We start from the raw sequence: 27,406 nt of genomic DNA, 5'->3' as shown, positions 1-27,406 counted from the left end.
ATTAGACAGGTATTTATTGTCACTTGTGCCCAAATCAGAATAGGGATGGCAGTCCAAAGGTATGGACTAGGGTACAAACATCTATGTTTGGTGGCAAACACCATTGTTTGGACACATCAATGTATGAAACTGTAACAACATGAGGTATTGCCAAAGTACCTGGCCCTCTGTACCATGTACCTATCTGTCACATATGTGTCATGACCACATAGGCTGTTTGACAGGTCATGCAGTCCTCAAGTAACCAGCTTTTGGATGTCTCTCTTGGATGCACATGATGAGATGAATGCACACCTATATTGTTGCTGCATACTAATGGAGGTGCATCTTTGCCACCACATGACAGTCCGGGCCACTGCATGTGTGTAGAACTGTGTGTAACTGTAGCAGGAGACTCATCCGATGTAAATGTTGCGCATGAATAATTCCATGCAGTATGAGCATGTGTGAAAGTGTTTCATTACTCATGTCATATTATCACATTGTGTTTGTATTTGCAATTGTTTGTCAGTGCACGGATTCTGAGTATATTCTTCCTTCCATGCTTTACAGGTGGACCTGCACCGTACACAGTGGGAGAGGTGGCTCATTTTGAGGACCCCAACACCTACAGTGAGTGTTGCATGTGTGTTATGTTTTGTCTTTGCTGGTGATGCATGATGGACTACTGTGTGTTGAACACATTGCAGGGTTTGATGCGCTGCCCAATAATTTGTCTTGTTCCATTAGTGGGATTTCAGTTATCACTTCATTTTGAGTTGACCTATGCTTATCCATTTGTCTGAATTTGGGTCTGTAGGCCATTCCTGTAGGGCCCGCTATGGGAAATGGGGTGAGTCATGTGGAATACACTAGTTAATGTAAGAGTTGCACTGGGACTCGTCTCGGACTGAGTGTGCATGTCAGACTGACATTCTCCCAGATAGCTTCTGCAAATGGCTTGTCTGAAATATGCTGCTTCCATAGTAACCGATGTACTGAGTACACTGTAGATTGGATCTTCCGGGGGCATGTACTTCCACAAGTTGTACTAGAAGTGTGTGGGACTAGAGTGCAACGGCCTAGGTGTGCATGCTATTCATGATCATGGGTGTTCTTGCTCCTCTGTGTCTGTAGAAAAATATGCCTCACTGGAAGTATGTGATGTTGGCCTAGGTCAGTACATTTTGACATGTGTGGACCTTGGATAGGACAAGGTTTAGCTGACTCCAATTTGTTGATAGCCCTTCATTGGTGGTGTGTGTGTTGAGGCAAAAACATGTTGAGCTTTCTACACACTCCTGGGTGTGCATCTATTTTGGGATTGTTGGTTGTTCTTCCCACCCCCCCCCTCAAAGACAGGCATGTGTTTGGAAATAGGGTACCTAGGACTGAAGCAACCAGTATGTTACACATACTTGTGACCATTTGAAACTTTGTTTTGAACCTAGTGTACACACTCGGTTATGGCACATGAGTTCTATACTAGCGAATCCCATTACAAATTGCAGATCTTGAGGTTTGTGATTGTTATCACATACACTGACATATGTAGTCCAGGCAATAGGCGGAGGAGGTGCAGCATGATTGTTGGCTGCATTTGTAATTTTTATGATAACAAGTTTTGGCTGATGTTACCCATCATGTAGATTATTGTATATGCTATGTGTGAGATGACCTTTGTATGCAGGCTTCCCATGTACTTCCTCTGAGACTTTCAATGATCTATATGGTGATATGAGCTGTTACAACTACAGTAAATGTAATTTCCGATTGAACACTTGTGCTATTCCACACAATGCAGTTCCTATGGTAAATAGTTGCCCTTTCTCTTCACAGCTGCAAACATGAGTGCCGCACAGAGGCATGAATTTGAGAGGCGGGCCATGAGGTACCGACACATCCTGCAGGTGCAGTCGGGGTTCCGACGGATGGCCCGAAAATACCAGGCGGATCGGGCCTCCGGAGCATGGTGGGCTTCACCACAGGGTGGCCCAACGTTGCCCACTACAGCCACCACCACCACAACCACTGGTTCTCCCCAAGTGGCCCCAGCCACGGCGGCGACTGTTGTCCCTGCCTCTGCAGCACAACCAGGACCCAGCATTATGAGAGCTGCAGGACAGTCCAGTGGGCTAGGCTCAACACCCACACAGAGCACCTCTGCCGGGACCCAGACAGCAGCAGCACCTCCAATTGACCCTGCGGCATTCCAGGCTTTGGAACGCAAAATGGACAAATTTATAAGGAAGGTGGACAAGCTGAGCCAGGATGTGGCCTACATCAAGAAGCGGGTCAGGTCCATCAGGCGGACCCTCCGGAGGGCCAACCTCTAGGACTGATATGGTCAATTTACATTCATCCCTCCCCTCCCTCCTCTTTCCTTTTTATCATGATTAGTGGGCTTGGGGGATTAATGTTAGGTTAGTATAGGTTGTTAGCTTAGTTAGTGTTAGGGATGAGGGTGGGCGGTCCTTATTCTTTCTACTTTTCATTATTAAGTGTGTGGGTGGGGGTCAATGTTGGGGTTTCTGTGTGTTTAGAATTTTTTTTTTTTTTTTAAAGAAATATACAAAAAAAAATATGATTGTTTAGGATAGTATAGTATGTGTGTAGGTTAGTATGTGTTGTCCTGCATGTGTCCTGTCTCATAATGGTGGGTGGGGGGTTGATGTTTAGATCGATTCGTTATATGTGTAGAGTAAGTTTAGCTTAGGTTAGTTAGGGACAGTTGTGGGTAATGAGTAGTCAGGTTAGATTAGTGTAGGTATGACTTTTCCCTTAGTTGCCTCTGGTGTGATTACTTATGAATAAATATATAGTTAACCCTTTGCATAATATGTTAACTGCTAGCTTGATCATGGCCTTGCCATCAGTGTAGGTGATTGTTGTTCTATGACATTTGTGTCCTATGCTACAAACCAAAGAAAAAAGAGGTTTAAAATGGCAGCTACCCCTGTGCTAACTTGGTAAGTATCCACCATATGATAGAACCACCATTTGGAGTTTACAGGGATCACAAAGGATTTGTGTCGATGAGTATGTTTTCTACATCACAAAGTGTGCTTCCAGACTTGGTATTGTTGGGAATTTTTTAGGTCGGACTGCAGTGTGATGTTCAGGGACATCTTTGAAGATGAGGTGTTGTTAACACTCTTGTCTTCTTGTCTACATTACTGACATAGATCATGTGTGCAAAAAATCAGCATGATTACCTATTTGGAAGTTTATTCAGAAAGGTTGATTGATGCTGTGTTCGGTTGTGTGTGCTTAGATTAGACTGCATGATTCAAAGTATTAGTATTGCATGGTGACAACATTTATCAGCCACCATTAGTTGACTTTGATTCATCTTGATGAAGCATTATTCTGTCCAACACAGCATGATTGTGTGTGGTTTCTCCCTTCATCAGTTATTCTCCTCAGGATGGGCAGGCTATGATGCAATCCTGGCCACTGCACAGATGTATCTGACTACATGATGTCAGGACAGTTGTATTGACAAGCTACATGGTTGTCACATAGGCACTTTTGTGTTATCTACTGCACAGTTGATGTGTCAAATTACACAGAGACATATTAAGTGTGCAAGTGCTATTTATTGATAGGTGCTGTAGTGCAATATGTCCATTGTCCATGTTTGCTGAGTCCGTTCTAGTGAAATCTTACATGGTGATCCTACAGAAGGGGTGTGGATAATGCTCCTGACATGCTGTGGTGATGTTACCGACAGTGCAGAGGGACAGGATTTGCCAATTAGTAGGAGAGAGACATTCACTGGCAATGCTGACAAGTTATACAGTAGTTAGCAGAACAGTCATTGAGTATAGTTGTAGTGAGACTGGCATTTGACAATACGTAGGACCTTGGTCGAAGTAGGCCATGGTGCAGGGACTAGTGCTTCCGGGTACTCTTCCTTGTGAATGTGATCTGTTCCATGTCTTCATCTTCTGATGTGTGTGTTGCCTGCTTCGTCCTTGTTGTTGTTTGTTGTGAAGGGGCAACACACACCTCAGTGTTAGAAGACGTGGAGTCAGACATCCCGGTGGCTGCTCCGTGTGAAGTTCTTAAGGGCAGTACTGCAGCAAGGAGGGCCTGCTGGTTTTTGAGAATAGCAGCCACATCATGATGGTAGGCAGCCAGGTCGGCCCTGAGGGAGTCATGATTGCATTTGTGCATGCAGTGGAAAGTTTGGGGTGCGAGGTGTTGTGGCAACTCACTTACTGCAGTGGTGAATTCTTTGACAGTTTCTTGTAGTCCTTGCAGTATGGATGTTAGGGCTTGCATAGCTGCTGCCTGATCTGCAGATGACATCATGCACGAGCGCACCCCCTCAAGGCTGGCTGCCATAGTTTGCATCCCCACCCGCACCTCCTTGGCCAGCTCCCGCTGTACTCCAACTACAGTTCTTTCAAAGCTGGTGCCAGTGTCGTCAGAGTCCTCAGCTGTATAGGAGCTGGCAGGTCTTGCAATTGGGGTGGTGGGTGGTTCTTCTGTGATGGCTGCTTGTTCTGTGCTCCTCCTTGTGACTGAAGGTGGGGTCTGGAGGGTTTCTAGGACCTTTTGGATGGTCTCCTGGGGAATGTTTATGGGCTCGTCATCCATGTCATCAGGGAAATCTGGGACAGGCATATCGGCAGGAGATCCATCTTCCTCTGCAATGAAACAGGGTACAATTAGTGTGTCTGTGTTGTGACAATTTTGACGTAACATGCCTGCCTTTTGATGAATTCACTTTGTGATCTTGTTTGGTATTGGTATCTGCTGTCCTTCAGATGGTCATTGTTATAGGTCTATGGCCCACCTGTGTGTCACATGTATGATATTGAGTTATCAGACTTGTCTGCCTACTTGCCTCTAGGTGTTGCTTTATACCAAATAGAGATTAGCCACCTTTTTGTCCTACTCGACCCTCCGTGTATATCCATTCTCATGGTGAGACCTTTCACTGGCTGTGGGTGTTCTGATGGTCCTGGCAGCACAATTGCCTCTCAGGACCTGCTCCAATCCCTGATTGTTCACATTGACTTAAATATAATTGACATGTAGCATATCCTATGCATGGTAATGTTATGATGTGATATGGATGTTGATATTGTTAATGTGTCCTGCTGATGTTGGGTAATGTGTGCTACATTGGATTGCCCTGATAATCGTATCAGTGTCCTATTTCCCCCTCTGACTGTGCAGGTGTATTTCAGTGACAAGTTCCATGTGTCCCCTCCTCAATGCTGTTGTCTGAGCAGTATGACTTTTGTGATGTTGCCTTGTTTGCCAGGCACAGGATGGACCCTGACATATGCAGCATGGGTGTGTCCTTAGTGCTGTGTTGCTCCTATTGCTGTTTACATTGGCTGATGTTTGCGGCAACTATGGGCATTGACATATGAGTGTACTGGGGGCTTTGTCTTGTTTCAGGAGATTGTTGCAGATGTCATCCTCACCCCCTAATTTAGGTAGGTATGTTCCATGGGGAGGTTACTGCCATTGGCTACTATAGCTGCACAGAGATCAGAGGTGGTAGTGTCAACTGTTGTTGCAGTTACATTGCAGTTGTTGTTTTGGCTAGAGGATTGCTGATAGGGCCCTAGTTAATGTAGGAGATATGTTGGCTGACGAGTGCCAGGATGTAAGTTTGACATAGTGGCCTTCCCTCCTGTCGAGGCTTTCCCTTTGCTTCATTGTTGGCATGACAGGATGCCCCCATGGGACTGTTGTTGGTGTAGTGTAATGTTGTGCCCCAGCTTCTGTTTGTGCAGGCCATGCCCCCCTGCAGTACCCCTTTACCCATGCCACTCCATGTATATGATGAGTTACAGGCAATGTGTAGTAGGTATTTCCCACCCCTGCTCACAGTTGACATTATTGCATTTTAAATCCCCATGCAACTTACCCTGCATGTGCGTTGTCTCGTGGTAGTCTGCGCTGTCCTGTCCTTGAATCCCTGTGACGATCTCCTCAGGGATGACGGCTGCGACCATCTCCTCCATGTGGTCCAGGGCCTCCTGGTGTGCTGGACTCCCACCTCCAGTCTGCAGTGCTGCCTTCCTGTTCCTGGCCATTTTTTCCTTTGTCCTACGTTTGCAGTCATGCCAGCGTTTCTTACACTCGGTGACTGTCCTGCGTACTTCTGCCACACTGTTGATCTTGTCAACAATTTGTTGCCATATGGCCTCTCTCCTACTGATTGGCAACTTAGAGGTGATAAACAGTTGGTGCTGGTGTTTCGTCACCTCTTTAACCAGGATTTCCTACTCCTCTGCACTGAAGAGACACTTTCTTTTTTTTCTATATATGTCCTGGTTCTTGTATGGATCGTCCTGGCTGGTTCCTGGTCTGTTGTCATCTTCCTGGGGTCTGTATTGGCATCTGGGATCCATTTTGGCTCTCCTTTGCTGAAATGGCAGTGTTCGCAGGTATTTTTGCCGCTAATGCGTAAAAACAAAAACGGCGCATATACGGTTTGCGGTGTCGTAAATCGACCCACAGTCATTTAAGCCGCGTTAACGTCGTTTTCCTTTACGACTTGACGGTGCGATGTGCGTAAAAAAAAATGACTCCCACCTGTTGATTGCGCCGCCGTGCATCAAAGTATAAATTTGACGCCCGCACGGCACTACGAAATGGCGTTAGCCAGCGGTAACATTTTTGATGCAAAACTGCGGCAGCGCAGTTTTGCGTCAAAAAGTATAAATATGGCCCTTAGTCTGTTGTTCCACGGAAAGGTTAAAAGCAGTGAACAATTCACTACCGTTAATATACTTCCATGGAATGCGGCCATTTTACAGCGTCTGTAGTGTCCAGCCTGGCTGCATGATGTGACATAGCTGTGTTTGTCCATGATATAACCGGGACAAGTCTGTCTGAATAATATCAATAGCAGACGACACAATGTTGGATAGTGAATAAATCCTGATGGACAGAGTGTTCATGCCGTTGTCGACAACTGCTGAAGCCTTCTCTAAGTTTTCCTTATCTAATTGCCTCAAATGTACAGCAGCTTCTATCTGCGAAAGTTTCCAGACCTCATTATACATAGCATATAGGAACCTTTTAGAGCGCTGTTTCCTAGGCCCTAGCAGAAAATCCTGCAAGTCTACATCTTCAGAAAGAGTATTAAGATGTTTTTTAACTGCGGCTAACGTGTTAGTCTGTACCCATTGTTGGCACAGTTTACCCATGCCTGTGGGGCATGTTTATACTCCGTTTGGGCTGATTGTGCGTCAATATATTTGACGCACATTCAGTGCAAACCGTGCACCATATTTAAACTTTGACGCACGAGCCAGCGAATGACAAAATCCCACCATGTGCGTAATTTTCTGGATGCGGGAAACCGCCTTGCATTAATGACATGCAAGGTAGGCGTTCCCATCCAAAAATGACTCAAACACCCGTGCTCATTATTTATGCTACATTGCAAAAATGACGCAAGGCCCGGAGGCGGAGGCGGAAAATGATGCACAGCCCGATTTGCATAAAAAATTAACGCCTGGGTCAGGGCAGGCATTAAAATGGGGCAAACACACCTGTATTTAATGAAAACACACAGAAGCAATAGCAGAGCTCCAAAAGGAAGACATGGAGGTGCTTCTCATCCAGCGTGCAAGCAGACACAGAGCACAGGACCAGCAACAGTGGCATCCACAACACCAGCAGGGACCCCAAAGGCAACGCAGAAGGCAGGAGAGGATATTCCGCACCAGGACAACCCTTCATGGCCTCAGGGAACATGACATCATCCAGAGGTACAGGCTGGACTGGCAAGCCATTCAGCAGCTGCTGCGCAACATTGAGCCACATTTGGCACCCAGCTTGCAGACATGCTGCACCATTCCACCAGAAACCAAGCTGCTAGCTGTACTACACATGTTGGCAAGTGGCTCCTTTCAAACCACTGGCGCCCTGGTTGCTGGGATCTCACAGCCAACATTCTCCGCCTTCCTCCCCAAGGTACTGGATGCCATCATCTCACTCACACACTGCCACATCTGCTTCCCCAACACACAGCAGAAGCAGCAGAAGACAAAACAGGGGTTTTACCTAATTAATGGCTTCCCACATATGGAAATGGACTACTTGTTGGTAAGTACAGAAACCTACTTATGTACACACTGCACAGCAACCCTCTAGGACACAGAACACACAAACCACGACATTGACATGTGGACAGGAACACACTGAGGTTGTGACACCGCTAGCCATGTTTGATATCTTCACCCAATGTGAGACACACCTAGGGACAAATGACCGTTCCAAATAACAACTGAGGCCACTCCACAGACACAAGGGGAAAATGTAAAACAACACAACGACAAACACATGGCCCCAACTGGCAGTACATCTGCGAAGATTAAACTTAAATATCACATCAATAACACTCAATCAAACACCCTTCAAATCAATACGTACTGTGTAAGGGGTGTGGAATGTTTTTTGCTGCAATTCAAACACCATGACACACATAGCACGATGATGACTACAATAAAGGTCACGTGCAATCAATGAGGCCGTTCCAATATCTCACATCACTCCTGGTCTCACATTGCCCACTACCAAGAGGCAAGTGGACTGTGCGAAGAACACATCTTGATGGGACGAAATGGAAAGTGCACATTCCTACACATACGCATTGTGACAAATTAACACACACAACAGATGTACTGCCATACGGACCTTCTGAAACTCAAAATGACAACCTCACAACCAAGTTAGCCAGCTGAACTAGAACATGTGCAGTAGTCTAGGTACACGTTACAACCTGAGTCAACTTGGCAAGGGCAGAGAAACAGGTCTGCAGTGAACTTGTCACACATGTGAAATTAGTGCACAGTCAAATGTTAACACGTCAGTGATCACAACGTACGGAGAAGTTTGGCAAATTGTCACCCTGCAAAATCCAAGGGTCTCACTGATGGTTAAATTAATATATTGCATATGTCAAAATGTATGGGATGTCCAGGGTACATAGATGCAAACATGTTACCACCACTGTCGATTTGATTCTGTGTATGGAACAATCATCTCACCCCCAGTTAAGACACAGGGAAACCTGTATCACAAGTCACAATGCAAGGGAGTACACACTGTACAGCAACTCTCCAAAAATACTGCTGACATCCGGCCAGCAGCCAAACACTCGTTCAGCTAAGGAAACAACCCAATACTGATGGTACATCCTAGAAGCCTAGTAATCGACACAATAACACAAACACTAATGAGTCACAGACGACAAAAGAGAACTACTGCCATGCAAGGTGATATTTATGGGGCAAGCTACATCAACATGTTCTCAATCATTTTCTCTTTCAGCTGATCAGGAGAATGGGATCCAGCCATGGATTATGAACCCATTTGCCAACCCAAGCACTGCAGCAGAGCATGCCTAAAATGAGGCACATAGGAGGACACACACCATAGTCGAGAGGACCTTTGGCATCCTGAAGTCAAGATTCAGGTGCCTCGACATCACTGGAGCGAGTCACCTATACTCACCAGAAATGGTCTGCAAGATCATTTTGACCTGTGCCATCCTGCACAACATATGTGTACGAAGGAACATTCCCCTATTTGAACCTGAGCCACAAATGCTTGAAGAGGAGGAAGAGGAGGATGCTGGCCATCAACATGAGGGGGCAAACCAAACACAGCTGCAGGATTGCGTAGGCGCCAACATATTGTCCACAATTTCTTTTGACTCAATTCACCATCACCACTGTTTTAGCATATGTAAATAAACACCTATAATAATCGCCATATCATGGTCTGGATAATCATTTTTGCATTACTTTATCTCTACATATCAGAATAAGAGTGTAGCCTCATGGAGCATTGCTGATATACCGATCAGGACACAGACAATTCCAAAGCTATTGTGATGCATATGAATCTACAGTAACATTCACACACACTGTAAATGACATATATCAGGTCCATTTCACATTTGAAGGGCAATAGCAGAGGCCAACACCTATTTCACACATACATATTGGCAACATGGTTCATTGCAGCATATGGCACACAACTAAGACACCATCAGTCAATAATGGCACAAAAAGCATCATACATGAGGCAGCGGATGTGCTATTGCATTAGTAACAGGAATGTATGACCAGACCCTTGACAGCAGTAACTGTTACATCACCTATCTTTGCAAGGACTATGTGTGACTAGAATTCCATATAAGCAGCAAATAGATAGCACAAGTGCCACAGGAATGGCAAGATTTGCGCACATGACATCCCATGTACATGTCAGCGCATGTCCTAAGTCCTGACACACTCATGTTCCCGGTCTCACCCCACCCGTCTTCAGAGGTCCGTGGAATGGTAATATGTGTACCCAGATAATCCCTCCTCTACACACTCCCAGACTCACAATGTTAATCCAGTGTGCTTCCCCCTTTAGTATGGTATGCCATAGTCATTGTACTTCTGTCTGCATGGACGTCACGTTAAATAATGCACTGGCTTGTAGTTTTTAAGCCTGTTATCACCTGTACAGTGATTCCCATGTGAACGGTACTGTTGGCCTTTTGAACTTGAATCTCACATATAGGACTTGGGAGAGACTGATGCTGCACACACCTGTGAGCACCTCATGGAGACCAGCCATTTGAACATGCACTGCCCTTGAAGATGCTTGGAACAGCATAGAAGCTGCCATTTTATCAATAACACTGTTATGCATTGCCGTGTAACTCAGCTGTGTAACACAGCCCTTGGGTTAATGTGTCACCTTCCAAAACACAGGACAAACACAGTCTTCCATTTCAACTGTCTTGTTCCTCCTCTGACCAGTCTCAGTCTGACCACTGTGTATTTACCTTGTGAAATGTCTGGATCCTGATTGACCCTGCATCCTGTTAGACTGACTGGCTCCTGTCTGTGCGTTACCCTAAAGGTTCCTTGTGGCTACATTTGTATCATAGTTGCTTTCCCAACCCTCACCTTCCTCCTGGGGTATTTTGTCAGGTGGGTCTACAATGCATACTCAAATACATTGTATAGCATAATCTGTTTATTTATCGTACCATTGTTGGGAATTTGTCTCCAAATACCCAAATCATGGCCTATCCTCTGTCTGGGTCTCATGTATGCATGAGTGACAAATTGTGACAGTGTACCATGGCCGTATGCAGAGATTGGGTATGGTGCCTCCAGCAGAACCAGCAACGTCAGATAATGTGCATGAAATGCCTACACATGTTAGGACCCTGACAGTCCACACGCTGATTCACATTGCTCACAACATATTGATGGGGCGTGCATGGTGAATAGCTGCAAGAATAATCAGCACAGAGACTATGATGTTCCCAGATGCAGTGGGAATTTTAGAGGCCAACCTGTGTACAAATTTTGTGATGACACCTGCTGGTACAAGAATCCTGAGATATTAATTTACTCAGCACACCAAGGTTGCACTGTTGACAGTCTCATAACACGTCTGCAGTGACAGGGTTGGACCATCCCCATGTGGGTTCTCAAATCCTCATTGGCTTTACTTCTATTGATCTCCAAAGGATACTTAGTAGATACAGGAATAGCCGCCACAAACTCATGACTAGACCTGGACGTAACTGTGATAACATAGACCCCTAAAAATATACAGGCTAAACATTGGCCCACACACATGAACCAGACACCTCTATGCATATGACCACTGGAAATATGTGGCCACGTGCTGCTTGGTCTGCTGGTCCCTCACTGCCACAGGAGAGTCGTGGCTCAATTATATGACCTCAACTGTGGCGTAACATTACAAATGTGGTTTATCTTTGGGTCTCCGTGTCACAAACAAAGTACCCACTTAGTATGTACCCGTGCCTGACTCATGGTGTGTTCACCAACAAGTGCCTAGGAAGTAGTATCCAACATTCCAGGACATGTGATGGCCACGTTTCTGACCATTGACATGAACAACCATCTGCTATCTATCCAGTGCATGCTTTGTCATTTGTGGTGTTTATGTTACCCAAAAACTAGAAAGTGCACACAGCAGTTGTTGCTACATGTATGACTAACACATGTCCTTTCTCATTTCCATACTGACTTGCATCTGAGGGTTGGACACATTGACTCCACATGCACACAAGCATATTTGCTATAATGCATCTTGTGATGGTCACACAGTGGGTCAACAACAAAAGTAGTAGCCAAATCACACATATTGACCCATAGGCACTGAGTAATTGTACTTATGTGCGTCACCTTGCTATCCTCTCCTGACGCCAAACATGCCCAATTTGGGTAATACATATATGTAGCCCACACGTTTGGCCATCTATAGCATCAGTCAAGAGTGAAAATCCTGTACATCAAGTAGCGGATCATGGTCCGCAGTAGTATGATGTGCCACATGTGCCCATACACCGTCATGCCCAAAGTGGGTGCAATCAGCCTATCTCAGTATTGTCACAACTGTCATGTACCATTAAAATGGTAAAATGACCCAAACCCAGTTAATGCCAGAAATGTTGCCGCATACGCGTAAAAAATGACACACATGAGTCTAAAAATGATACTTATGCTCGAAATATGACGCACAATGCCCTGAAACATTCATTGGCCCTGAGCGGTATTTCCCACACTGTACCCCCAGAAATTGGTTACGTTGGAAACAATTTTTAACCATATGGATGCAGAGTTAATTCTACTCCTGGTAGTCAAAAAAAAATGACGAGCAGACTAAGCGTCATAATATTTTGACGCATGACAATAAAAACACACCGCATTTTAGGCAGGAAGTGATGTAATAGGATATCCTGTTTACAGAATTGGTACAGTGGGTGTACTTTCACTTTCACTTTGCAGTCTGTGATATTTCCTGACTGTGTGGCTGTGTCTAGAATTGTCTCTCTGTGGATTTAGTGATTTTGTCTCCAGAGTGGTCTTTAAATTGTCTTTTTGTGTATAATAACTGTCTGTGGTATCCTGTCTGAGTGTTTTTGTGGTCATTTGTGTTGTCAACATTTGTCTTTGTTGTGTTGGGAGTCTGTTGTGGGTAGTGGTAGTTTGGGTATAGTTGGGCTGTGTTTGTAGTTTTTTTTGCATTTTTCCTGTCCTACTTACCCCCTATTTTCCTTTGTTCCCCTTTATCCCCTCTTTCTTTTTAGTACCATTTTGTTGGGTAGGCCTCGTCATGGCAGGATGGGAGAGGAGGAGCTGGGTGGGTTCATTTGGCTGGTGTGCCATTTCCTACACCTGATGATTGTGGCAGGTGGTCATGTGATCCAAGGGTATCACACAGAGGCACGGAGGCTCCGGTGGGCAAAGGTGTTGCATCATCTGCAGAGGATATAAAACACACCACAAAATGACTGCAGCTGGCACGGTGTAGGTAGTAATGTCCCCAATTGTTGTAACAGAACATTTCCCCATAATTCATTGTATGTTCATATACATCATCACTTTCAAATACGTTATAGTCCTTAATTTCAGTCAGCATGGAATCAACTGTTTGGGCATCCCAATCATCAGATACAACATCAGGTGTAATCACATCTGTCATAGATATTTTGAACACATGTGGAATTTGAATAACCTCGGTAGCCCATATATATCAAAGGGAACATTGTTCCATACAATCCCATCTGAAATCGGTATTGCTGTAATGTTCACAAGGGGCAAGTCTCTTCGGACCTTATGGGAGGAATGATATGGAGTTAAGACCTCATCCACAGGCTCTACAGAGGAGCGTTCAGGAATATAGTGACCATTTATGAGCAAAAAGAAAACAGTCACAAAATCAACCCACAAAAATAATGGAGTAACTGTTAAACAGAACCATAAATAGTTCCATGGGAAGATTAAATAGTTCTTTTTAAGCCATTGATACAGCTTATGTGTTTTTGAAATATTGTCAATCACAATAGTGGATGAGTCTGAGGAATAGTCATCAATGTCTACAAAATAGCCAGAGGCAGTCTCTGCAAATACTGGAGACGGTGTATTACTTTTACGGCGTCATCAGTCTGTGAAGTGTTCGTGTAAAAACCAGCCAAATCTTGGACAGGTGTTGTCATTGAAGTGGTAACTGGAACTAGCAAGAGTTTGTTTTCCGCCCTCCCCATGGTCGAGGAAGTATCTGTGACAGCGTTGGACATTGTTGCATAGTCCGTAGTGGTGTTGTTCATCCTACTATGTAGAGGTATGTCCTGCTTGGTAGTGAGAGGCGATCAGGAACTACCCAAGGGACCTCTTGGTCTACTCTGAAGGATCGACCACCTGGTGTAGTTTGATTTTATCAATAGAAATGAATCTGTTCGTTATGGAACCATGCAGTGGTGGTAAGATGACAGTTCTGGTACCTTGAATTCCCACCACCGGGACAGGTGTTCTGTGTGATGGACTGAATTCCTTCTTCACAGCGATCGTCTCACAAACCAAATCCCCAACTTTAGGAATCCAGCCAGTCGAAGTTTTCACTAAATCCCTTATTCCTAAGGTGGCAGCACTGGTAGATGATCTATCATCACAAAATTGCTGAAGCTCCTGTAAGACAGTGAGACATTCATTTATGTCAAATGGTATTTCTGCTGCCACTAAAACAGAGCCATCAAGATCTGGGACATACATAGGTATCCCAAAGAGAACCTCAAAAGGAGTGCGTCCCCCCAAGGACCGTCTTGGCAGATTATTCAGTGCTCTCTGGACCCCATAAAGGTGATGAAGCCAACTGTGGCCTGAACCTAATACCCGAGGACTGCTTTAGATCACGGTTCCGCCTCTCCACAACTGAATTTCCCTCTGGATGGTATGGTGAGGAGTGATGGAGTTCAACACCCATCGTCCCCATGGTGTCCCTGAATGCCTTAGAGGCAAATGCAGGGCCCTGGTCTGAATGGAATGCTGCAACCGCATATGTACAGATGAAGATCAGCAAGTCAACAGTTCGAGCATCAGCCGACTGCTGCGGCCATACCCACAGGAATCTAGAACAAGAATCTACAGCGACTAAGATGTATGTGTATGCAGCATCAGGTTGGAGTGGACCACAATGATCCAGGTACACACATTGTAGTGGCCTGCTGGACACTAAGAGGGATGTCTATGGTGGACGTTTGATATTGGAACCCTTTATTTTCTGGCAAATGTTGCAACAGAGGACGTATTTCTTTGTCCGTCTGCATAGACCAGGCCACCAGAAGCGTTTCTGTAAGAGTGTTATTGTGGCCGAAATACCAGCATATGCAGAAGCGACACCCTCATGCATTGCTTTTATTAGATCTAATCTCTGGTCTTTGTTGGGGATCACTCGATCTCCAACCCCAGGAATTGTTGCATAGGCAACATTCTGTGCACTAATATGATAAGAATAATTTGTAGGATATCCTTTTGGAAGAAACTTGCCTGCAGCCGAAGCTTTCACGGCTATCAGTATTACATTATCCAATCTTGTCTGTGAACGAATCACTGCAGCCACAGAAGCCGTAGCTATTGCAGATTTGGCTGCTTCATTAGCCAAAGTGTTACCGGTAACGTGTACTCCTACACTTTGGTGGCCCAATGTATGTACTACATGGACACACGGTAGCTTATCCTTAAGATCAGCCACCCTCCCCCACAATGTCTTGTGTTTAATGGTGTTCCCCATTGAATCTCTAAACCCATTCAGCTTCCAATGATTAAGATAATCATTGTATGACTGGACGCGGTAATATGAGTCCCAGACTATTAAAGTCATGTATCCTGGTTCTGTGTGTTCTAGCGCTAGTATAAGAGCTTTAAGTTCAGGCAACTGAGCTGTGCAGTCCCCTAGGGTCTGCATGTAGGTATTGTGAGGGTGGAAGACTCCATCTTCCATCACTCCGCTCACAGCTGCTCAAGTGGCTGAGTACTGATGTTTAGTACCTACAGCGGGTTGTGCTGAACCATCAGTGTAGATGACAGTATGATATCTGTCACGTGGCAAGATATTTAGAGGAGCAGGGTACTCCTGTTCGTACTGGAGAAACTCTTGTTTCTGAAGTTTTGGATCAAAGATATAATCAACATCAGTGGTGGTTAGAGACGTTGCCCACTGTATACAACGTGGATGTAATGCTTTAGCGTTGGGAACGCTTGCTTTGGTGACAGCCTCTAAGGCAGGCACCGGGGTAACAACAAAAATGCGTTTCCCTTGGGCAAGTGGCCTCTCCCTTATGACAGCCATTTGAACTGCAGTCAGAATCTTTTCTGTAGGTGCAAAACGTTGTTCTGCATTTCAGTATAAATGTAATTCATATGCAATGGGTTCTGTGTTGCCTTCATTGAAGGTGACATAAGTAAATCCAATGGCACCAGCAATTATTTTGATGACCAAATTCGTTTTATTGTCACGTGTGTGCAAGTGTTTAGCTTCTAGCATGTCCTGTTGCAATTCCCTAAGGATGCATGTATGTTCAACTGTCCAGTGTCTGCTAGCAAAGTTTGGCTGTACCAAGTCATAAAGTGGCTTGATACTCTGTGCATAGTCTGGAATATATGTTCTGCCAAAGTTGAAGAAACCTCGTAGTGACTGTAGTTTCTTGAGAGTGTTTGGAGGGTGCAATTGTGCACATTTCTCTAGAAAGTGCGGGCCAGGCCCTTCCCCTCGTTAGATAGCTTGTATCCCAGGAACAATACACTGAGAAAGGCAATGTTTTCTTAAAGTTGAATTTGTGACCGAGGTCTGCAAATCCCAATATGATCTGATCGACCCTTACAAGATGAACATTGAGGTCTTCGTCTGTGAGATGTATGTCATCCACGTAGGATAAAGCCTCAGGATCAATATCATGTAATATTGATGTTACACAGGCTGAAAACAGCCCCTGGCTGTTCTTATGGCCTTGGGGTAAACAACAAAAGCATTTCTGTGAGCCAAATGAGAATGCACTGAGGTTCCGACTTTCATGTGCTAAATTCTGGCAGAAAAATCCATTAGAAATATCTAATGTTGTTTTATATTTTTTACGCACTATATTATATATTAGTGCCATGCTATGTGAGTTTTGTATAGCATATGTACGTGTATGATTATTTAAATATCTGTAATCAATGACTATTCTGTAGGAATGGTCTGGCTTTGCAACGGGGAATAACGGGTTATTCATTGCAGATGTACCGGGTTCAATTACTCCCGGATACTCGAGTTGAGGGAGGATCTCCCTCACCGGACCTTTTGCTTCATGTTTAACAGGATATTGTGGCTGAGGTTGGGGTGTAGACCTAACAGGAACGACATGAGAAGGAGAGTCCTTGTCCCAACCTACATGATTGCGGTATAATGCAGGTGCCTGCGCTAAAGCCCATTCAACAGCATAGGCTTGTTTTTCTGCTTCTGGAACAAGATTAGAGAAAGAAGGCAAAATGACATCTTCCCCATGTGGGAGCTTAGGGACGTGCTCAGGTGGCCAGTCTCTTTCGGCCAATAGGATATCACTAGTAAGCTCATCCCAGAATATTACACCAATGGTACGCTCCACGTCTCCCTCTATTTGAATTTTAAATCATAAATCCTGTCGGGTGGAAGAACGCGGCCGGCTGCAGTCTCAACTGCAATAAAATCGCTAGTTGCTGCGCATCCAGATGATCTTTCAGACTCTGGCAACATATTGTGACCTCTGCTGCGCTGTCTAACAGTATCACTGCCCACGTCTTGTTCCTCAACAGTGTTCTCAAGTGTACTGACATTTTTAGCTGACAGTGCTGCCACCTTTTTCTTTTTAAACTGTGGCTGAGGAGTCTTTTCTTCCTTTTTAATGGTAGACTGCGGCAAGTCTTTCTTTTGTTTCACGTATTCAGGACGTCGATCAGGATGGCCCCCTCTTTCGCTACGTCTGTCTGGTGCATCCTGGATCAGTATATCTGTCAGAAGTTTTGATATTCTCCCTATTTCTGAGATTGTATCTCCTTTCAGAGTTCTCCAGGTGTGGAGAATCAGCTCTCTTATTTTGTCTATCTTTAAATTCTTTTTGTTTTTCCCAGCGCTTTTTAGAGCCCTCTTGTGCCTGCTTCCTACCTTCCTTAAGGGTGGTACTTTGTAATTCCAATTTCTTTGGTTTGGCTCCCAAACTATTCCGCCCTATAATAGTATAGGTATCGGAAATTATTTTCGGTAGCTGTCTCTCCTGTTCCAATTGTGGAGTTTCTCGGAGATGCTGGCATATTGCCAGTGCTACCGCTTCCCCTTTAATATTGCTGAGTATTATTGAGGAAACTGCATCAACGTTACGCATTAATTTCATCCCCAAATCTAAGGCCTGTGCAGCCCCATGCTCATTTTGTATTTGTTTTGACACTTCCGGGAAATTGGCAAGTGTCGGGGTATCATGTGTGGTGGTATATATAGCAGCGAAGACTGTACCCCATGTGGCGCAGTCATCCACTGAGGGAACCATCCCAAAGGGCAAGCACATTGTGAGAAGTCTATGTTTTTCCTGTGGTCCCTTATGGGGAAACACAGCTTCCAGCTGATTAGTTTTCTGGGCAATCCAGAACGGTATTTTTTCTTGTTCTGTGGGTATTTTACCCATGATAGTATGCACTGTTTGTGGAATAATCCCAGTAGCCAATTGGTATCCCCCAGGTGCTGGTGGAGCTGGACGCGCTGGTGTTGTGTTCAAAGTTCGCATTACGAACAGGACTAGTCATCTATATAATGTCACTAATTCATTATATAAATTTTGCAGATCTGATATTGGCATATTAGGTATGCTTGGGTGAGGTGTGTATGTGGCAAAAATTATTACTTAAAGGACCTAGTCTCACTTTTTGTATTACGTGTGGTAGGGTGCCTTCAAACCAGTTCTGATGCTCTTGGTATGTGAGCGATATTTCATGATACTGGTATGCTTGGTCCCGCTGAGGTACGTTTGCAATTTCGTATGTGTTGAATGTATGTGTTCTTTGGTCTACCTCAGGAAAGGTGGCCCAACAGTAAAACGTTTCTGTTTGGTATGCTTCACTAGCTTCTATTATAAGAGTAACATCCCCGCCCTCTTCTGCAAGGCCATGCGCTGTTAAGTGTTGCGTTAATGCATGTCTAGCATTTGCAGGAATTTCTATGGCGTTACGCAAATTTGTTTAGAGAAATGGAACACCAAATGGGGAGTGAAGTACTTTAGTTCGAGCTCGAACAACCTACAGCCTAATCAGGTGTCACCCTTTCAGCTGAAGAGGATTTTCCCAAAGACCACGGGCGTCTCCGTATAATGGTACTTAGGGTACCTATTGTCTGTGAGACAGTGATAGTCAAGGTATCCGTAAATTAGTGCCTAAACACCATCATTGGTGGCGCCATGTCGTAGTTTGGACTCTTGCTCTAGGCAAGACTGCTGGTTTAAGGATGACAGTACTTATGTTTGTAGACGACTATGCCTATCCTACAACAAGTCGCAGCTGTCGTTCCAACCCTTCCGGCTCACTAGCAGCACCTCACCAAAAAAAAAAATAGTAAAAGGTGATTTGTGGCAGCCTTTACACATGGACACGAGAGTATGACATCTCAAGGAGTGTTGTGGTTAAACAGAGATTACCCCTTTCTCACAGATACATCATGTCTCATTCCAACACAGGCAATAACAAAGATGCAGTAACGTTTCAATGGTTTTTATTTAACACAACTGCAATCTGCGATATGTTGCATGGGCTGCAATGATTAGGATAATGAACAGTGCAAGAAACAGAATTATAAAGACGAGTCATTATTACAAAGACCCCCACCATCTTGCAATAACATGAAAAGACGTAAGGTGTGTAATATGTCCTAATACCCTATCATAATAGGCCTAACCTTCTACCTAAAGGAGAGCTGGGTATGTTAAACCTAATCTGCCAATGCCATGTCCATGAGAGGAGCCCCCAACCCTCGTTACCTTGGAATGAGGTCTCTATCTGAGACTCCGTAGGGACACGAAGACTGGGTCAGCGTCAAGACGATATACAGCATCGATATCAGCGAAGGTGGCAATGCCCTCTGGTTGGAATCCCTCTGATTATCTGTCTAAAGTGTGATGTATTTATACAGATCTACCTGGACCCCTGACGTAGGTGTGTTCACAAACAATAGATAACAGGCATGCTTGGGGTGGCAATTAATATAAACAATTCCCTCGAAAGCATAGAGAGGGAAAGTCGCTAAGAGTGAACACCTACTGTTTGTTTGTCTTTGCCACTTGATCTTGACGCCTTAATGCGGTGGCACTGATAATGCAAAGCATAACAAGTGGCCTAACTATAAACAAGGCAGCCATCTTAAAGGAATTAAATAATTAAATGGGCTAAGACAGAGCAAGCTAAGTAGGTTAAAAGTCACTATGTGACGGGGGCACAAGTCTGCAAGCCAAAGGCTAAGCTAACGCCTGGTATCCCATTAAAACAAACTAGGATTCACTACAAGATATTTGGACCATGATTCAACAGTGACTAGGATGTATTTGTATGCACCATCAGGTGTTAGGGGACCACAGTGGTCCATATACACACATTGTGCAGGTTTGTTGGAAATTAGGAGGGGTGTCTGTGATGGCTGTTAGACGGTGGACCCTTTTATTTGCTGAAAGATGTCACAGCAAAGGACATACTGCTTCGTCTGTTTGTATAGACCTGGCCACCAGTAGTGTGCTATTAACAGTGAAATAGTAGCTGCCACACCAGCATGGGCAGATGCAACTCCCTCGTGCACTGCTTTAATCAACTCTGGTCTTGAGGTTGGTTGGGGATCTCGCGTTCACCTATCCCTGTTATTGTTACGAGGGCAGTTTTGATTTAGACATGCGGTAGGAATATTTGGCAGGATATGCCTTTGGCATGGGCTTGTCTTTGGCCAAAGCTTTCACAGCAGCCAGGGTTTCATCAACCTTGTCCGTGAGTGAGTTATTGCAGCAACAGAAGCCATATATGAACTACATGGACATTGAGTAGTGTTTCTTTCAGATCCGCTACTTTCCCCAACAGGAGTCTGTGTTTGATGGTGCTACCTTTTAAATCTCTGAACCCATTCCTCCGCCAGCAATGCAGGTATTCATTGAAGGACTAGCTACAGTAATGCGAATCACAAACGATTAGTGTTAACTGACCTGGAATCGGTGTGTTCCAGTGCCATTAACAAAGCCTCAAGCTCTGCTTATTGTGCAGTGCAATCCCCCAAGGTCTGCGTTTTAAGCTTGTTGTGGATGGAATTCACCATCTCTCATGTAGCCACTTACGACTGCGCAGGAGTCTGAGTATTGATGTTTAGTGCCTACTGCAGGATGTGCTGAGCCATCAGTGTAAATTAGAATTTGATATTGTTCAATAGGCAATGTGTTTGCTGGAACTGGGTATTCAAGTTCATATTGGAGAAATTCTTCAGTTTGTAATTTTGGGTCAAACACATAGTCAACATCAGTGGCCGTTAGAGATGTTACCCATTGAATCCAACGTGGATGTAGTGCCTTAGCACTAGGAACGCTGGCTTTGGTGACAGCCTCAAGGGCTCGGATCAGTGATACGACACTGATGCGTTTCCCCTGGGCTAGAGGTCTCTCTTCAGTGACAGTCATCTAAGCAACAATCAGATTTTTTTCTGTGGGAGCAAAGCATTGTTCAGCTGTAGAACACAAATGTGATTTGTATGCAATAGGGACGGTGTCACCCTCATTGAATGTTACATAGGTGAAACCATTGACACCAGCAATTACTCTGATGTCCAAATGTGTAATGTTGTCTATTGTGTGTAAGAGTTCAGCTGCAAGCATTTCTTGTTGCAATTCTCTGAGAATGTGTGTGTTTGACTGTCCAATATTTGCTTGAAAGGTCAGGATGTATGAAGTTATATAGTAGTTTAATGCATTGTGCATAATCTGGAATGTAAATTCTGCCAAAGTTTTAAAAGCCCAACAACGACTGGAGCATTTTGATAGTGTTTGCTGATTGTAGTTGTGCACATTTTTTTTTAAACTTGGGGTGCTATGCTCTTGCCTTCAGCTGATAATTTGTATCCCAAGAATAGAACACTAAGAAAGGGTATTTTTGTTTTATTGAAATTGAATTTGTAGCCTAATTTGGCAAATCCCACAACAATGCAGCCCACCCATCTACATGTTGAACGAGATCATCATCTGTAAGGTAGATGTCATCTATGTAGGACAATGCCTCAGGGTCTGTGTCGTGTAAAATTGAAGTAAGACGAGCTGAAAACAATCCTGGACTGGTTTTATACCTTTGTAGGAGTCAGCATTTTTTTTCTGTGAGCCTAAGGCACTAAGGGCCTTATTTATACTTTTTGGTGCAAAACTGCACTGAGGCAGTTTTGCCCCAAAAAGTTTTGCACCGGCTTGCACCATTTTTTAGCACCAGCTGGGCACCATATTTATGGAATGGTGCAAGCCGGTGCAAAGGGTAGGCTAGCTTGAAAAAAAATAACATTAGGCAGTTTTGAGTCAAAATAAATGATTCTGACCAGATTAGCATCATTTTTTGATGCTAAGGGGCATATTTATACTCTGTTTGCACTGAATTAGCGTCATTTTTTTTTAACTCAAATTCAGTGCAAAACTAACTCCATATTTATACTTTGGTGCTAGACCCGTCTAGCACCAAATTTATGGAGTTAAAGTCATTTTTTGGAAGTGGAAACCTACCTTGCCTTAATGAGATGCAAGGTAGGCGTTCCCGTGCAAAAAAATGACTCTATGGCCTTAACACCATATTTATACTCCCATGTAAAAATGGTGCAAGGGAGGGAGGAGCAGTCAAAAAATGGGGCAAAGCTTACTTTGCCCCATTTTTTAAGACCTGGGTCATGGCAGGTGTTAGGGGACCTGTGGCCCTATTTCCATGGTGGAACACCATGGAATAAGCCCAGAGGTGCCCTCCCTAGGCCCTAGGGGCACCCCCACCCACACTAGAGGGACTGCGAGGATGGGGGACCCCATCCCAGGTAAGTACAGGTAAGTGCATTTTATTTTTGAAAGTGCCATAGGGGGCCCTGAAATGGGCCCCCATACATGGCACCGGGTGCAATGGCCATGCCCAGGGGACCCCTGTCCTCTGAGCTGGCCACTGGGGTGGTGGGCATGACTTCTGCCTTTTCTAAGACAGGAGTCATGTGGCATGGTAGGTTTAGCACCATAAAATGACGCTAATCTGGTTAGAGTCATTTTTTTTTACTCTAACCTGCCTAAAGCCATTTTTTGGTGCTAAACCCTCTTCTTCTATACTGCCAGCCCCACCGACTAAAGTCATTTTTTCAAACTCTAGCCTACCCTTTGCACCGGCTTGCACCATTCCATAAATATGGTGCCCGGCTGGTGCACAGAAATGGTGCAAGCCGGTGCTAAACTTTTTGGTGCAAAACTGAGTTAGTGCAGTTTTGCAACAAAAAGTATAAATAAGGGCCAATATTTTGTAAGTTTGCGCCACTTTTGTGTCACAAAATGACGTTAATGTGGTGCAAAAAAAGTTTAAATCAGGGCCTTGGTGCTAGATGGGTCTAGCACCAAAGTATAAATATGGAGTTAGTTTTGCACCGAATTAGAGTAAAAAAAAAATGACACTAATTCGGTGCAAACAGAGTATAAATATGCCGCAGAGTATAAATATGCCCTTAAATATGGCGTTAAGGCCATAGAGTCATTTTTTGCACGGGAACGCCTACCTTGCATCTCATTAAGGCAAAGTAGGTCTCCACTTTCAAAAAATGACTTTAACTCCATAAATTTGGTGCTAGAGGGGTCTAGCACCAAAGTATAAATATGGAGTTAGTTTTGCACCGAATTAGAGTAAAAAAAAATGACACTAATTCGGTGCAAACAGAGTATAAATATGCCCCTAAATCTTGTTAAGTCCCTAATTTCAGCCTCTATGTTTTGGCAGGAAAAAACATTGGAAATATCCAAGGATTTTTTGCGCATTGTATTGTTAATAAGTGCTGTACTGTGTGCACTTTGAAATGCAAATGTATGTGTATGACTAATTAAATATATGTAGTCTAAGACTATTCTATATGAATGGTCCGGTTTGGCTATGGGGAATAACAGGTTGTTCATTGGCGAGACACAGGGTTCAATTACACTCTGGTACTCTAGCTTTGTGAGGATTTCCCTTACTGGTGCTCTAGCTTCATGCTTTATTGTGTTTTGGGGTTACGATCTAATTGGTATTGTATGGTAGCGGGAAATCTTTATCCTGCCCTATATAGTTGCGATATAACGCCGGTGCCTGCACTTTTGCACAGTCTATGATGTAAGCCTCCCAGAGCTCTCTGGTAAAGAGGGGCAAGAAAGAGGGGCAAGAAAGAGAGTTCAATTACCTCTTCCCCATATGGGAAATTACAGACAAATTCTGGTGGCCAATCCTTTTTGGCCAATAAAATATCATCAATGGTAACGCAATCCCAATAGATAGCCACTATTGTGCGCTCAATGTCCCGGTCAGGTAGGTTGTATTTTTTGTGGAGACGCGCATGTCCGCAGTCTCTGCTTGTAAGAAGTCATCAGTTGTTTTCACCTCCAGATGCTCTTGAAGATTCTGGCGAACTATTGTGACTTCTTCTGGGCTGTCTAGCAATGCCAGTACCCACTTCCTGTTATTCAGTAAAGCTCTCATCCTGAGTGGCATTTCGTATAGAAATCGCTGTCATTTCTTTCTTTTCGAATTGGGATTTTTGTTGGGGAAGTTTCTCTTCTTTTTTTAACAGAAACATCTGATGAGGATTGTGAGTCCTTTCTTGGTTTCAGTTACTCTGTTTGCTGCTCTGACTGCCCACTTCTCTCACTGCATTTTTCCAGTGAATCCTGAAAGGAACGACATTGTGGTATATCAATATACTTATGCCTCTAACACAAGGCCATACAGCAGATGTTTGTGTTTGGTGTGAGTTTCTGAATGCTCTCTTCTGACCGTTGGTATGCACATATCAACATGGATCATTAATGCCATTGCACATACACAGCAAATGTAAAGAGCCAGTTGGTCCCCTGCATGCCACACTGTAGAGTGGCTGAAACACGTCTGCCACGCCACAAGGCCTCCTAGGAGAGCAGGTTATACAGATATGGGCCTAGGTACCACAGGCTGGTGACACAAGTGCCACCCCACTCTTCGTCCTTCTGGTGGGACAAGCCTCTCAACAACATCCATGAGGCCATGCAAAGTCTAGGTGTGGGGCTCAATCTAGACTCAGAGCTATGGAGTAAATGAAGGCACCTCAAGAGGCTCCCTAGTGTTACTCTGTGTAATATAAACTTATGGATGACAAAATAGAGCTGTAGAAAAGGCCCATACTTCCACCCAGTTTGCTGTCAACTTGCATTACAGTTCTCGCAACACTTTCCTTTTACGCAGTAATCAGTGCTCCATATTTACAAACTGACACATTGGGTCCAATGTGTCAGTTTGTAGAGGCCTGCATCACATCATACCTGCGTCAGGTATAATGTAGGCAGGGTAGGTGTTCTCATGTTGAAAGCCACATAAAACTGATGCATTGAAATTTTCAATTTTACACTGCACCACTCTATGACTGAAACGCATCAAAATTCCTACCACTTCTTAAACCAAGCGTAAATATTGACTCAGCTTTCAACAGGGGACTTGCCTCTGTGTTCTAACACATTGCTGGAGTAGCATCAGTCTTACAACCAACTCCAGCAATGCGTCTCTTTAGCACCAACAGATGCGTCAGGATTTCCACACAGGAGGAGATTCAATGGATGAGGCATTCTGCAAACTAGGAACTGCAAAGTTACTTTCATTTTCACTTTTACTCATAGTCTATTTGTCTGTGCTTGGGACAGGATGTGTTTTGGTTGTGCTGGAGAGAGAAATACTGTTTTTTGGAGATTGTTGTACTGTCTGCTGTCCCTGTAGTGTCCCTAACATTTAAATTGTCCTTTGTAATGGTCTATTGTATTGTTTTGTACTGTGTTTTGTTCTGTGTTTGTCTTTAGGGGTATCAGTGTTGTTAGAGGGATTTTTTGGTTGGTTTTGTCCCGGATTGTGTTTAGGGAGGGACATGTCAGGGAAAGGCACATCATATGAATGCCCAGGAGTTTGATGGGTTCCTGTGGCTTATTTCACACTACCTGCCCAACATGGTAGCCAGTTGTGGACGAGTCATCCAGGGCTACAAAGCCGAGGCACGGAAGCTCAGTTGAGAGAAGGTCCACCAGCACATGCTGAGGCTCTTTGACATAGACCGGACAACTCACCAAATGAAACGTCGCTGGGCGTATGTGATCAGCCATGAACGGGTCCCCCTGGACAAATATTGTTTTAACCCCTTTGCTGCCAGGCCTTTTCCCCTCCTATGCTGAGCCTTTTTTTTTGGCTATTTGGGGCAGTTGGCGCTTAGGCCCTCATAACTTTTTGTCCACGTAAGCTATCCATGCCAAATTTGCGTCCTTTTTTTCCAACATCCTAAGGATTCTAGAAGTACCCAGAGTTTGTGGGTTCACCTGGAGGAGACCAAAAATTTGCCAAAATACAGCAAACATTTCGTTTTTTGAAATAAAATGGGAAAAAAGGGATGCAGAAGAAGGCTTGTGGGCTTTTCCCTGAAAATGGCATCAACAAAGGGTTTGCGGTGCTAAAATCACCATCTTCACAGCTTTCAGGAACAGGCAGACTTGAATCAGAAACCCCAATTTTTCAACACAATTTTGGCATTTTACTGGGACATACCCAATTTTTACTATTTGTTGTGCTTTCAGCCTCCTTCTAGTTAGTGCCAGAAATGGGTGTGAAACCAATGCTGGCTCCCAGAAAGCTATACATTTCCGAAAAGTAGACAAAATTCTGAATTCAGCAAGGGGTAATTTGTGTAGATCCTACAAGGTTTTCCTACATAAAATAACAGCTGAAATGAAAAAATATTGAAATTGAGGTGAAAAAAACATTTTTCTCCATGTTTTACTCTGTAACTGTTTCCTGCGATGTCAGATGTTTGAAAGCAATATACTGTTGCGTCTGCTGGACTCTTCTGGTTGTGAGGATACATAGGGCTTGTAGGTTCATCAAGAACCCTAGGTACCCAGAGCCAATAAATGAGCTGCACCTTGCAATGGGTTTTCATTCTATACCAGGCGGGTATACAGCAATTCATTTGCAGAAATATAAAGAGTGAAAAATAGGTATCAAAAAAACCTTTGTATTTACAAAATGGGCACAAGATAAGGTGTTGAGAAGCAGTGGTTATTTGCACATCTCTGAATTCTAGGATGCCCATACTAGCATGTGAATTACAGGGCATTTCTCAAATAGACGTCTTTTTTACACACTGTTATACATTTGGAAGGAAAAAATGGAGAGAAAGGGGCAATAACACTTGTTTTGCTATTCTGTGCTCCCCCAAGTCTCCCGATAAAAATGGTACCTCACTTGCGTGGGTAGGCCTAATGCTCGCAACAGAAAACGCAATATGGACACATCACATTTTTACATTGAAATCTGACGTGTTTTTTGCAAAGTGCCTAGCTCAGCCG

The 27,406-nt window shown here is 44.1% G+C and overlaps 1 long non-coding RNA gene across 2 annotated transcripts in view; it reads right to left on the bottom strand.

Moving 5' to 3' along the window:
- The window catches only part of LOC138265639 (uncharacterized), a 136,688-nt gene that overhangs the window by 10,599 nt on the left and 98,683 nt on the right, over positions 1-27,406 (bottom strand). For both annotated transcript variants that reach the window (XR_011199391.1, XR_011199392.1), the window contains exon 3: positions 13,050-13,265. This is a non-coding gene — a long non-coding RNA (uncharacterized lncRNA). The remainder of the gene's footprint in view (positions 1-13,049; positions 13,266-27,406) is intronic.

Source organism: Pleurodeles waltl, chromosome 11 (genome assembly GCF_031143425.1).
Source record: "Pleurodeles waltl isolate 20211129_DDA chromosome 11, aPleWal1.hap1.20221129, whole genome shotgun sequence".
NCBI lineage: Eukaryota > Metazoa > Chordata > Amphibia > Caudata > Salamandridae > Pleurodeles > Pleurodeles waltl.
The sequence above is the reverse complement of the archived record's forward strand: the minus strand, read 5'-3'. Positions and strand labels throughout refer to the sequence as shown.